Here is a 13,568-nt window from a genome sequence, read left to right as displayed (position 1 = left end):
GGCTGTTTTTACTACTTTAGACAAACAACAGCACAAGCTATTCATTTTAACTCCATCAGAGCTGGTAAAACTCAAAGCTGGTAACTGTCCTTGAGCCATGCAGGCAAATACAGCTATTTTTGAACTTATTGTTACTGTTTCTTCAAAAAGCTCAATAGTTGACAGTTATTGTGTAGATTAATAATTACTTTCTTGAACTGTCTACTACAGGTTTGTGACTGAGCTTCTTGGAGGTGAGACATATGTCTCATGTTTAGTGGTTTTACCAGTTTTCTGCCACCTGCATCACACCATGGAGGGCTCCGATGATGACTCAAACTACATAATGAAAAATAAAACTGCCTTCACAAAGGATCTATCCCATCATGTACCTACACTCAACCATCAGTGGCTCAAGATGGCTACTGTGCTTGACCAATGCTTTAAGTATTTAAAGGGTCTTGCAAGGGGAGAACAAGAAGAGGGTTACACCAGCCTTGAGGCCCTGCTGCAGGAACAGTGGAAAAATGCCACCACAAAGGAGCCAGGAAAGACAAAGAGCCTCCTCCTCTCTTCATTGTCTTCAGACTCTAATTCAGATGAGGAAGCCCTGTGTAACAGGGCCCTGAGTTTGTACAGAGCAGAATCCACCATCAGCGAGACAGACTGCCCACTGCAGTGGTGGTCCAATCGAACAGGGACCCACCCACAGCTGTCTGTCCTCGCCCGCAAGTATTTGATTAGTCCTGCCACTTCTGTCCCACGTGAGAAACTGTTGCAGACTTGCAGGTCAAATAATAGCAAAAAACGAGAGCTGCCTTGAGCTGTGAAAATGTGAACAGGCTAGTTTGTCTAAGTAACTGGCTGAAAGAGACGGACAGTAAATAAGCATGGAGGTATTGTGAATCCAATGGCTTTGTTATTTTTGCATTAAAATGTTCGATGATCACACTGTTTTAGCCTGATGTACAAAATAATTTTGGCTAAGGTTACTCAGATTTAAAAGGTGAAGCTGATCAAATAACCTTTTTAGTTTCTGCCTTATTTTTTTAAGAAGAAAAACAGCACTTTATGTTGAAATTTTTATTATGATTATTTAAAGACAGTACCATTTTGAAAATGTACTGAAAATATCACTTTGTTTTTAAGTCTACCCAATTTTGGCCAGGGATATTATTTTTGTTTCTCTGTTTTGAATTGAAATGCTGTTTAAACGCTTTTTTTTCTTTCCAGACATTAAAAGAGCCTGAGTTTACAATATTCATGTCCATGTCTATTATTTGATTCTGTCGTCCACTAAAACCCTTCAAAATTAAAAAATCGTTTGCGCTTTGGGGCAAATTTTTTTGTGCAATGAAATGCGATTAATTACACAGCCTCTAATTAATTAGATTAATTTTTTTTAAAACACGTCCCACCCCTAGTATAAGCATTTGTCTCAACTTTGGTCTAGTTATTCTTTCTCAATAAATCACTTACAAGTGTTCCTTGGCTAACTGCTGATCCAGAGAAATTGCTGTGGGATCTCAATCTAAGGCCAGGACCGTGACTTTGGGAACCTGCTCAGAATTGCTTTGGTATGACCACCACCTCCAATTGTCATGTCCAGCACCACCTACATGTGAGAAAGCACAAGCACAGTTCTCACAACATGAATCCACATACAATGGTGGTGCACTGACATGTGTCATGCATAGGCACCCACATTGTCACCTTCCATTTTAGTCTGTGACACCATCTAGATCTGTATGGTAAAAAAGTTCTGATTGGAGGAACTCCCCAGCCTCTTTATCAAGTTTAAAGTCTTTACCTCAAGAACTATGGTACCAACAACAATAGGTGAAAGAGTGTGTGTTTATCCACATCACTTTTGAAGCACTTACCTGATTTTTATAGATGAGGTCCAGGTTTTATATCATCAAACACATTTTAATATTACACAAAGATTACCATGGTAAATACAAAATGCAGTTTTTTACATGATGATTTCATTAATTAATGGGGAAAAAAGTTAACCCACCTGGCTCTATGTGAAAAAAGTAATTGCCCCCAAAACCTAACAATGGGTTGTGCTAACCTCAGAGGCAAGAACTGCAATCAAGGAGTTGTTCATAATGTGCAATGAGTCATTGAGTTTGGCCCCATTATCCTTGCAGAATTGTTTGAATTCAGAGTGGAGGGAGGGTTTTCGATCAGGAATGGCCTGTTTAAAAGTCCGGACTTTGACTAGGCCACTCCAAAAAACTTTATTTTGTGTTATTTTTCTATTGAGAGATGACTTGGTGGTATGGTTCCCTTCATTGTTCAGTTGCATAACCCAAGTGTGCTTGAGTTCAGGAAACAAACTGATAACTGGACATTCTCCTTCAGGATTTTCTGGTAGAAAGTAACATTCATGGTTCCATTAATTACAATAAATCGTCCAGGTCCTGAAGCATAAAAGCAGTCCCAGACCATCACACTACCATGTTTGACTGTTCAGCTTTTGGTCAGAAGTGTATTCCTACTTGAAAAGGTCTCATGGATGCCATTTTTGCCCAGTCTCTTTCTTATTGCTGGATTATGAACATTACCTTAACTGAGGAAAGTGAGGCTTCTAGTTCTTATTGTTCTGGGTTCTTCTTACTGTGGTTCATTGGAGTTCCAAACCCTTAGGAACAGTGTTGGTCAAGTTACTTGAAAAAAGTAATCAGTAACTAATTACTGATTACTTCCCCCCAAAAGTAATCCCGTTACTTTACTGATTACTTATTTTCAAAAGTAATTAATTACTTAGTTACTTAGTTACTTTTTAAAAACACAATTTACAACCTGAATAGGTGATAAAGTGATAGATCTTTCAGCCCAATTCTACCTTTTCTGCATAATCCATCATACAAAATGTAATCAAATGGAAAAGTCTCTTTTTAAAACTTGTTTTATTAGTTTTAATCTTTTAACTTTATGCATCAAGCAAAAATTAAATTATATGCTGTGGAGGTAAACACAGACGACACGAGAGCTCTCGATTATCACTCGTCGTTTATTCTCATCACCACAGAATTGAACTCTTTTCCCTCCAAAACATAACAACAACACTTCCTGAGGACTGGGTGTGAGTGGAGCCCTCCAGTGGTCCACCACACATGCCCCCCCAAACACCCAGTAGGGTCATCCCCTAGTCCAGAACCCTTGCCTTAATCAAACGTCCAGAACGGCTGAACCGGGGAGGTGGAGAGCTGGCTGAGGGGAAACGTGCCTGAGGACCAGGCTGGCATGGGCGGCCAGGAGAAACTGAAGATAGCTCGGGCCCTGCCAGGTGGGGGTGCTCCCAGAGGAAGAAGCAGGGTTGTCCAGTCCAGTGGAAGGCGGGCGGCCACGGCGGGGGCCTGAGCCGGCACCAACTGATCATCCTGCAGCACATGTGCCGGCTTAAGTCTGTCAATAGAAACAGTCTCCTGACGACCCCCAAAGTCCAAAAGGAAATGCTTCCGGCCCGGTTGAATAACCCTAAAGGGGCCGTCATACAGTGGACGCAGCAGAGGCCTATGAGCGTCATGCCTGACGAAAACAAACTGCGAAGAGTCCAACGACCTCGGAACAAAGGTGTCGGGCAGACAATGGTGCACTGGGCCAGGAAGAGAAAACGAGTCTCTTGGGGGACGGAGAGACAGCACAGAGGGAGCGAAGCACGGGGGTGGGCTCTCGGGCAAGAATTCCCCGGGCACCCGGAGGGGCTGACCGAGGACAAGTTCAGCCGGGGAAACCCCGAGGTCTTCTTCAACCGCGCAGCGCAACCCCAGTAAAACCCATGGGAGGCGGTCAACCCAGTTGCCATCCGTGAGAGAAGCACGGAACGCGGCCTTAAGCGACCGGTGGAAACGCTTGCACATCCCGTTGGCCTGCGGGTGGTACGCAGTGGTTCGGTGGACCTTGACACCCAGGCCGTCAGCCATGGCAGACCAAAGCTCGGAAACAAACTGGGGGCCCCTGTCTGAGGTGATGTCAGCGGAGGAACCGAAACGCGAAATCCACGTTGACAAAAATGCCCTGGCCACTGCTGCAGCTGTAGTGGACGCCAGAGGCACTGCCTCAGGCCAACGGGTTGTGCGGTCCACCACAGTCAAAAGGTGCGTGAAACCTTGTGACTGCGGCAGGGGACCAACCAGATCCACATGTACATGATCAAAACGCCTCCCTGGAACGCGGAAGGATTCGAGGGGCACCTGTGTGTACCTATGGATCTTAGCGCGTTGGCATGGGATGTACGCCGCTGCCCATTCTTTCACCGATTTACGAAGGCCCGGCCAAACGAACCTAGAGCTGACCAGCTTGACCGAGGCCCGGACGCCTGGATGAGAGAGGGCGTGTACGGAGTCGAAAACGCGACGACGCCACGAAAGTGGAACTACAGGGCGTGGTCGGCCGGTGGAAACGTCACAAAGCAGGCTAGGCCCGCCGTTCCACATGGGTCTGTCCTCCAGTACAAGGCCCGTTTGCTCAGACCGAAGGGCAAGGACGTCCGGGTCCGCCCGTTGATCAGCGGCCATAGCGTCAAAGTCTATGCCAACATAAACGGGAGAAACCAGCGTGCGGGATAGACAGTCGGCCACGCAGTTGGACTTACCAGCCACGTGCTGAATGTCAGTTGTGAACTCGGAAATGGCTGCCAGCTGGCGCTGCTGGCGCCCGCTCCACGGGTCAGAGACCTTGGACATCGCGAATGTCAAGGGTTTATGATCAACGTACGCGGTGAAACTCCGACCCTCGAGAAAAAAACGAAAATGCCGGGTCGCAAGGTGCAGGGCCAGCAACTCCCTGTCAAAAACGCTATATTTGCGCTCACAGTCCCTAAGCGTGCGACTGAAAAAGGCAAGCGGTTGCCAGACACCGGAGACCCGCTGCTCCAAAACTGTGCCCACCGCCACGTCCGACGCATCGGTGGTCAACGCGATCTCCGCCGATGGAAACGGGTGGGCAAGCAGGGCGGCGTTTGCCAGCGCGGCCTTGGCATCAGAAAACGCCTGGATGCGTTCAGGGAGCCAATCAATCGGGTCCTTAGCAGTTTTACCCTTCAAGGCAGCATAGAGAGGCTGCAGCAGGTGCACTGCTCTGGGGAGAAAGCGGTTGTAGAAATTGATCATCCCCAAGAACTCCTGCAGTGCTTTAACGGACGCGGGACGCGGAAAAGCCGAAACGGCCCGGACCTTGTCCGGCAACGGAACCACACCGTCAGCGGAAATGCGGTGGCCCAAGAAATCCAGAACCGGCAAGCCGAACTGGCACTTGGAGGGGTTGACGATCAGGCCGTGTGCCGCCAAGCGCTGGAAAACCTGACGCAAATGTGACGCGTGCTGACTCTCAGAACAGCTGGCCACCAATATATCGTCAAGGTACACGAAGACGAAAGGCAGCCCGCGCAAGACAGAGTCCATCAACCGCTGAAAAGTCTGGGCAGTGCCTTTCAGGCCGAACGGCATGCGCAAAAATTCAAACAGGCCGAAAGGGGTAATAACGGCAGTTTTCGGGACGTCTTCGGCGCGCACGGGAACCTGGTGATACCCCCGCACTAAGTCAATTTTAGAAAAAATCGAGGTGCCGGCGAGGTGGGCAGAAAAATCCTGTATGTGGGGAATGGGGTAACGGTCGTTCTCCGTGACATTATTCAAACGGCGAAAATCCCCACACGGCCGCCACCGACCGTCGGACTTGGGCACCATGTGTAGCGGAGAGGCCCAGGCACTATTCGAACGCTGCACAATGCCGAGGCACTCCATGGCGGCAAACTCTTCCCGAGCGACGGAGAGTTTCGCGGGGTCGAGGCGGCACGCGCGTGCGAACACCGGGGGACCGACCGTCGGAATATAATGTTCAACCCCGTGCTTCGTTGCCGTGTTTGAGAAATTAGGAACAGTCAGTGAAGGGAACTCAGAGAGCAAACGCTGAAAAACATTCCCAGAAGTCACCAAATTAGCCCGATTCAGGGGCTCGATGGCGCGAGTGAAACAGGGTACTGAAGAAAAAGACTGGGCGTCGATTAAGCGTCTGTTAGCGACATCGACCAGCAGTCCGTGAGCACAAAGAAAATCAGCGCCCAAAATAGGAACAGAGCTAGCGGCAACAACAAAGGTCCATTGGAAATCCCGACCATGAAAACAAACAGTCACGAACCTTTCCCCGAACGTTGCGATGGGAGAGCCATTAGCTGCAATGAGCTGCGGTCCGCAGCCCGCTGCTAAACTGTCGGCGCCGGACGGGGGAAGGAGGCTCTTCTGTGAGCCGGAGTCGACCAGGAAACGTCTCCCGGAGCGCGAGTCTTCTATGAAGAGCAGCTTTTCCTTGTTGCCAGCGGTCGCGGCCGCTACAGCGCGCTGTCGGGTCCCGTGTCCCAGGGTAGGAAAAACACAAGGCAGCAAACAGCGGCGCGCTCTGGGGCCAAAACGCTGATGGTAGAAACAGAGGTCCCGTCCGCGGTGTGGCTGCGCCGCGACCTTTGCCGCCAGCGAAGGAGCGGACACGTCGGGGCAGGACAGCGGGGAAGTAGGAGGCGAGGCTGGAACTAGGTCGTAATCGTGGAAAGCACGGGTAGCCAAGAGAATACGATCCGCGTCCTCCGCCAGGGAGCGATAATCCTTCGTGCCCAGAAGTGGAGAGTTGGCGAGGCCGGCTCTCACGGCCGCCGGCAGCTGTCGGAGGAAGATGTGGGCGAACAGGAATCCCCCGTCGTCCGGACCGAGAAAGGACAGCATGCGCTCCATCAGTTCGAGAGCCGTACCGCCACCCAGGCCTGAGAGGGAGAGGAGCTTCTCGGCTCGCTCTGCGTCGGAGAGGGCATAGCGCTGAATATGCAGCTCCTTAAGGGCGGCGTACTTCCCTCGGGCAGGTGGGTCCCGGAGGAGAGGCAACGCACGACGGGTGGCTAGCGGGTCGAGAGAGGCCACCACCTGGTGATATTTCGTGTCGTCAGCCGAGATGCCACGAAGGGCGAACTGAGCCTCCACGTGCACGAACCACGATGGGGGATCGTGAAGCCAAAAGTCCGGCAGCTCGAGCGGCACAGCAAACGCAGCCGCAGCCGGAGGCAGAGGGCTGGCGGCTGCTGATGCATCCAGAGCGGAGTCGGTGCCACCATCGGACTGCAGCATGTTCGAGTCAGGGGTCACCAATGTGGAGGTAAACACAGACGACACGAGAGCTCTCGATTATCACTCGTCGTTTATTCTCATCACCACAGAACTGAACTCTTTTCCCTCCAAAACATAACAACAACACTTCCTGAGGACTGGGTGTGAGTGGAGCCCTCCAGTGGTCGACCACAATGCAACATTCTCTGACTGGAAGAAATTTGTTTAACATTTAAACCTATTTTCTGCACTATCAGCACATAAAATAAAATATTTTTTTGTGTTTACACTCACTCTTTCAAATAGATGCAAGTAAAACAAAGCAGAAAATAAATAAAGTCAAAGGCTAGTTGCTCTATTTTCACCTGTAAAGCAGGACTGGGGTAGGCGGAGGTTTACCCTGGTGCAGGTGTGCCGCAGCGGTCAGTGGAAGAATCCGCGAGTTTCTCTGTGAATTTCCCATTACAGTCGTAGCGCACTCGGCGCTTGCTTGGAAGTTAAGGGGGCTTTTTTCGCTGTAAAAAGAAGTTTTCTTCCCACGCACAACGGACGCTAATGTTTTTGTCACTTTTTATGGAATCAAACTCAAAGTAAGGTCAGTACTTCCACGCTTTAAACGCTGCACGCTCATACTCTCTCCCGCACTTGATATATTATCCATTGTTGATCTGCAGACAGCTGTTGTCACTATCATGAGACATTCTCGCAAAAAACTCACGGTTTTAGTAACGCAGTAATGCAGCGTTCCTACGGGAAAGTAATGGTAATCTAATTACCGTTTTTGCAATGGTAATCCCTCATATTACTCGTTACTTGAAAAAAGTAATCGGATTACAGTAACGCGTTACTGCCCATCTCTGCTTAGGAATGACTTTATAACTCTTTCCAGACTGACAGATGTCAATGAATTTGTTTCTTTAGATTGTGATATGATGTGTTGCTTTTTTAACATCTTTTACCCTTCTTCACTTTGTCAGACAGGTTCTATTTAAGTCATTTCTTGATCCAACAGGTCTGGCAGATATCAGGCATGAGTGTGGCAAGGGAAACTGAACTGTTTTCCAAAAATGTGAGTTAATTAGTTACCAGTAAATTCATGATTTAACAATTGTCAGGAAATCAATATCCTTAGTATCCTTATTTTCCTATTATATTGTTTTATGTACTTTAATAATGAAGGCTTGTAGAGCAAGGCCACCTTTGACTCACAAATAAGTGCTCAGCCAGACTGAAAAACAGGAAGTTTTAGTGCACAGGCCTATTAATAGATAGGACACAGAAAAGAGGAACTTTCCCTATAAGCAATGTTCGAGCCTGTGTGACGTGTAAAGTACCAAAATAACACCTATATGAGACACAACTTATGATTCTAATGTTAGAGCTCTTGCAACTGGCGTTTGAGTTGTGCAGGGGTCTCTCTCTTCTGGAAGATGATTGAATAAAAAGAAATATCAATGTTTTAACACACTATGAGTCGGTTTTCTCTGTTCTGTCATGGGGAAAAAAGGATCGGGGTTCAATACAATAGTGGTCAATTACTTTTCACACAGTATATTTGTATTTGCTCTTTGTGTAATATTAACATTTGTTGATAACATAAAACATGCAATTGTGGCAAATATGCAAAATACTAAACAAAAAACCAAAAAACCCCCCCCCCAAAAAAAACAGGTAGGGGGGAAAATAACTTTTAACAGCACTTTATAGTGAAATTGCACTAGGCCTTTCAGACAGAAGGGAAACTGTATTTAATACTGGTCTTTATAGCATTATAGCTCAGACCAAGCCTTCAAAAGAATTGACTTGAATTCAGTTTACCTTGAATTCAGTTCAAGGTAAACATGCTCAGTGTATACATATAAAACTAACATTTATCCGAGGTTTACTGTACCTTGACTTGTTTCAAAGCCACAATTATAAAGGGCTATAAGTACCAAAGTACCTCCTGATCATAATGAAATAAATTTTATTTCACAATGCGTCAAACTGAAAGGCAAAAGCTGGCCAAAAACCGAGACAGAGAACCATGGACTGTCCAATATTTTATCATATCTTAACCTTAGTGTAGGCAAATATTTCTCCAAACTATGTCTGAAAAATGTAGCTTATTGAACAGTTTGTCATGTATACATTACAAATAAACAATACAATATTTTTTCCCCAAACCTTATTCTGCAACTTTCGTGGCTTTGACAGGGAATTCACACGCAGTGCACCAACAAGCCTGGGAGTGCAACCTAGCCAGTCAGCAGGCAAAATTTTTCTTTAGCACAGTCTTTAGCCTGTGGCAATGACGCTGTGTAAACTGTGAGTGATTGACGATTTCTGGTAATCTTAGTGGAGCTTTTATTAGAAGTTTAATCATTTTGAACGTGGTACAAGTGATGTGGTGGTTAGCACTGTCACCTCACATTAAGAAACTCCTGGGTTTGAATTGAGGCTGGGACCTTTCTGTGTGAAGTCTGCATGCTCTCACTCCATCTGCGTGTGTTCACTCTAGGCTCTTGATGTGAATGTGAGCGTGAATGGTTGTCTGTCCTGTGCCAGACTGGTAACCAGTCCAGGGTGTACCCCGCCTCTCACACCATGGCAGCTGACCCAGAAATGGATGGATGGATGGATGCTAATCCAGAAATTCTAGAAGAAGAAAATTTTGGACTTGTCATTCCCCGCTCACATCTGGACTGCATAATGCATACATTTTATATAAATGCATAAATATAAATGTTACTTAAGTCATATAAGGTGTCTGTTTCACTGAAACCAATAGCTATTCTTTTGCTTTTAGTCCAAATTCACACAGAATTATCATCTGACTTTGTAGTTTCAATCGGTTTTACAGAGGGCTTTAGCATCTTTAGTCCACTGTTTTGATTCGACGGCCCAAAACTTCCCTGAACTTGAGTTCACTTCCCCTGCAGGAAATCAGAGTGATTTTGAACAGCAGGAGGTAGCTGTTTTCAGCAACAAAGCTCCGATAAACTGGATGTGACGATGTGCTAATGCAAATGTATTCATGTTAGCCTTAGAGTCTAAATTACACTGTAAGAACCTTTTGGAAAGCTCTTAGGCATTTGACTTGATACTTGCAGTTATGGAAATGCCTGAAAACAAATATAAACACTTCACCAACCAGAAGAGTCAAACTCAGTTCTCGGGCTGCACGCAGGCCGATTCGATCTCCACCACTCCTTTACAGTATGAGCTGTTTTAACAAAAACTAGGTGCAGTTTCAACATTATGTCTATTTAATCATTCTACTTTGATCACAAAGAAATGCTATAACGCATCAGCAGGACACAGTGGTTTAACCACCTTACTTTGGCGTGGTATGAATAACTTCTTTGTCAGTAAGAAGACTGTAAAAGTGAGGATGATTCAGACCTCTGACTCGGATTAAATTAACAGTTCAGACAACTAATCTCATGATGTGATCCATTCTTAACAACTTATACCCTCCTTTCTGCAATTTTCACACTTTTCAGAGCCAGCCTGGGGACCAGATTGGACCTTTTGGCAGGCCAGAACTGCTGTGAAGTCACCATACACTACCTGCAAACTGTTTCATCGACGAACAGTGTCTTTCAGTTCTTGATGTAAAAAAAGACCAAGTCAGAAAGATGAGAAAGTGAAAAAACTATTGCCTTGATTTCATTGTGATAATGTTTCTCAGCTTTTTAGCACACAAGTTTCTGTTTGCTCCATAAACCAACTCTTATTCTATTTCACTTTTTTTTAAAGGACTTTAAGAGAAGACAAACAAAGGGAAATTGTGTTTGAACGTTTGTTAAAAATATTAATCATCAACTTCAAAATAATCTCATATGTGGATGTCAGTGTTTGTTACAAGCATTTAACTCTTAAACACAATTGCCCCACTCAAGTATTGAGAGTGGGGCAGTCAGGAAATGTTTTACAAAGGATATATGTAACGCGTATCGACCATTCTGCGGGGTCTTTGCTGTTACCAGCTGTATCAACTAAATAACACATACAAAAAAAAGAAAAGCTCTCCTATCCAGACATTTTTCCTTACATATGATTTCTTTTTCCTTAAAAAAGAAATCACAGCCTGTTCAATCAGTGTCTGAATGGTCTGAGACTGTCTGAGTAATTTGCTGGATTATCTTTTACTCTTCATCTTCTACATGTCTGCTCAGTGATTTATTATAATGTCAGCAAATGGTGGGGAACAGATGTAAACGGACACAAAAGGAAATGCCAGCTATTTCCCACAAAAACATTAAACATGTCGATCGACAGTGACGTTGAAGGTGAGGTGTGTGCGTGCATGTGTGAGGGAAGAAGTGATCAATGGCGGTTCCCTCTCCTTTCCAGCGCACAGCAGCAGATGGGGAGGGGGTGTGGGCTAGTGGGATGAGTCACACGCATAATGAACTTGCCTGTTGTGCTATTCAATACAAAAAAGGAAAACGAAAACAGAAACACAAACAGCAAAAGTAGGCTGGCTTTTATCAAACAGTCGACACAAGCAACCGGGAGACAAACTGGTCCTCTGCTGGAGGGTGAGGCACTTGTCACAACAATCTTTTGTCACATCTTGAGGGAGCTGTGGCCAAAAGAACAAAGGTAACGCTGATCTATTTCACCAGTGGTTCAAATGACAGACAGACAGCTGATGCTCAATATTCTTAGAGGCGGTTAGCTGGAAATGCAAATGCTGAGTATTTATTCTTGTTTGTATAACTACTGCACCAAGCACAGACACTATCCATCTGTATAAGGTTCAGGGAAAGTTTTGCTTCCTTTACACACACACACACACACACACACACACACACATGCACAAACCAAATAAAGTTACCTAAAAACTAAGTGCATGTCCAAAGAAAAAAAATCTGGAAGCCTTATGTTTACAAGGCCATTTACAAGGTAAAATGATCTGAACTGAAATTTGGCTCTTATGCTGGAGGGATAACAAGCTTCTTCAAGTGACCTGAATGCTGCTGCAAAAAAAAGGAAGAAGGAAAAAACACTCCTCCCGTCCTTTTTCAAACCTGCTACTTCTGTCACCAGATGGACACAAGAACAATATTTTATACCGAGGGGTTTTCAGCAAGGCTTTCACCGAGGCCATGCCTTCTCCAGAGAATGCGGCAGATTGGAATCAAACCAGAACAAGACGCAGGTGATTCTCGGTAATGCAATGCCAAGGATGATCTTTAAAACAAAATTACTTACTCCAAGTCTGCGTTTTGTACTTCGTCTGGAGTGTGCAATATCTGCCTTTCCCAGCAGAGGGAACAGGAGAGTTAGGAGTGGCCGAGTGGTGCAGTCCAACAGTGAAGCAGCAAGGTGCTATAATGCAGGACACCTCAGCAGTCATCCCACAGCATTTTTAATGAGCACTTTTTTTCTCAAAGTAAAATGACAAATGCTTCATCAGTTCATATGTCAAGTCAAAAAGAGATATTTTACATATATATCTAAAAAATAAAGCTTTTGCATTAGGTAAACAAAAAACAGCTTGTGCACCAGTATATGATATCCTGGCCATGTGGAAAAAATGGGCCTCATCTGAAGCTTTCTTATGGCTGAATTCATTAGGAAAAGACAAACAGGAACCTGAGAGAAGCCTGAGTACTCACCTAAATCCTACTTGTGACTCCCCAGCCCAGGTCAGTTACAGTGGGGGATCTAAAATGTCATTGGGGGGAGTTTTTTCAGATCTTGTTACACTAACACACAGACCATTAGGGAGACAGATACACAGGTACAGGATCGCTTTTCTTGTCGCGTCCATTGCCATGGCAAGAGTGGAGGTAACCGGTTTGCATTTCTTTCTCTGTCACACAAAGTTCATGGCGAGACACAAGTGTGCCCAGTTTTAGCAGGTTTGCAGGATGAGAGCACAGAATGATTCATGTGGAAACCCTGATATAATCAGTGGTAATAATGTGGGATTTAGTGGCTGTAGAGAATAGTGAGACAGCTACACATCTGGCCATTGTGCACCTGACTGGACATAAAATCTCACTGCTATGTTCCAACTGTATCTCACGCCCGAACCTCTGCAGCACAGCCTCAAACTGTCTGTTTCATTACTGCTTCCACACACGTTTCAACTTTAACTTCACCAGGTAGGAGGCAAATGTGTGCAACCCAGATGGCCAGTGGAAGCAGACAAGTGATTATGTTGATGGCAATCACTCATGTCTGACACACATACATGACTCACCAACCTAAGCGGACTTAACATATGGCAAGTGGACTGAAAGTGAGTAAAAAAAAAAATTTTATTTTTTTTTTAAAGTGTGGGGAAATGAGTGAGCAAGTGAGTATGACAAGTGATAGGGAAACAAAAAACTAAGATGAGTTAGTGTCTGAATTTAAATCCTCATTTGACGCCCTCAACTCAAAACTGGACCAAGTATGACAAGCCCTCGAGGAACAGGCTGAGAGAGTTTCGTCCTTGGAGCTTGCAAGTGAAGACCTGAGCCAACGAGTCGCTGACCTTGAAGGCAT

Source organism: Oreochromis niloticus, linkage group LG1, assembly GCF_001858045.2.
Source record: "Oreochromis niloticus isolate F11D_XX linkage group LG1, O_niloticus_UMD_NMBU, whole genome shotgun sequence".
In the NCBI taxonomy this organism is placed as follows: Eukaryota; Metazoa; Chordata; class Actinopteri; order Cichliformes; family Cichlidae; genus Oreochromis; species Oreochromis niloticus.
This window is presented reverse-complemented; position numbering follows the sequence as displayed.